The sequence below is a fragment of the Otolemur garnettii genome, unplaced genomic scaffold, assembly GCF_000181295.1.
Source record: "Otolemur garnettii isolate 467f Iridium unplaced genomic scaffold, OtoGar3 scaffold00087, whole genome shotgun sequence".
Classification (NCBI taxonomy): Eukaryota; Metazoa; Chordata; class Mammalia; order Primates; family Galagidae; genus Otolemur; species Otolemur garnettii.
Window position 1 is genome coordinate 2,416,610 of NW_003852482.1, and position 1,198 is coordinate 2,417,807.

The following is a 1,198-nucleotide window of genomic DNA, read 5'->3' on the forward strand; positions in this document are numbered from 1 at the left end:
GTGGGGGGTGGGGGGACGCAGAAAGAAAGGGAAGAGCTGCAAAGGCCACAACTTCACGTCCCCGAAGGTCCCTCCCCTCACTTGAGGAAGTTTTCTCCACCCGCCTCAACGGCCAGGCTGGCAATCCGTGTGCTCCCACCATGGGGACAGGGGCTCCCCCACCTTCCAGAAAGTGTACTGTGCTCCCCAAGGGTGTGCAGAGCAGGCACCGTGGCTGCCTGCCCCCGCTGGAATCCTTGCACACCTCTTCCCAGGGCAGTGCAGGAGCCATGGGTAGGGAGGGGACACGCACACACCCCAGGGGCAGACAGAGCCCAGTGCGGGAGCTGGGTCCACCCACTGTGGTCTGCACCTGCAGCCCTGTGGCCCACTGTGCCCAGCTGCTTCTGTTTGAGGTCGGGGATGGGATCATCCTGGTGCATAAAGGCTTTCTTCCGGGGTGTGTGTGTGTGTGTGTTGCTCTCACCATGGAGAGCAGGCACAATGGTGACAGAGAGCCCTGACAGAGTCCCCCAAGGGCCTCTCCAGTCTTTTCTCCCTAGGAACTGGAATAGGAATTCTCCGGCTATTCCTGGGCCAAGGGGGTGGCATTGCTCTCCCACATCTGAATCTGAAAGGGGCTGCAAAGGCCCCAGGACCATGCTGTAGGCAGGGCACTTGGGGAACATACTCACTGCCTCTGCATGCAGGTGCCACTACAATCTGTGCCCCACGGCAGACCTGGGGGCTGCCACTGTCACTGGATTGGTTCTCCACAGGCTTACGAGGTCAAGCTGCATGCCTGCGCTCTCCCCAATAACTACTTGTGACACTGGCCAGACCTCGAGTCCCCAGCCTCATGATCCACTACCTCCTTGGGGGTCTGCCCATCCCTGAGCACCAAGGTGTGGCCACAGCTCTTCCAGAACCCTGCTTCTGCTCAGCCAAGGAGAGCAAACATGCTCCTGCCCCACCATAACCGGTCAGTGTAAGGAACCACCTGGAGCCTTGTTCTGAGTGAGCACTGGCTGCCGCCGGGTCAGCTGGAAATGTGGCCCAGGTAGAGTTAGGGGCAGAGGTCTGGGGCTCCCACTGTGGTGAGAGCAGTCCCCCCCACCCCAGAAGGGCTTTATTCACCTGGGCAGCTTGTAAGAGATCATTTAGGCCACTGAGTGAACGACCTTTAATTTCTACCTTGTGGGAAGACAAGGCTGGTTCC

At 59.6% G+C, this 1,198-nt stretch overlaps 1 protein-coding gene across 1 annotated transcript in view; it reads right to left on the reverse strand.

Annotated features, from left to right (window-relative positions):
* The window catches only part of LOC100957637 (histo-blood group ABO system transferase-like), a 13,261-nt gene that overhangs the window by 1,220 nt on the left and 10,843 nt on the right, over positions 1-1,198 (reverse strand). The window lies entirely within an intron of this gene.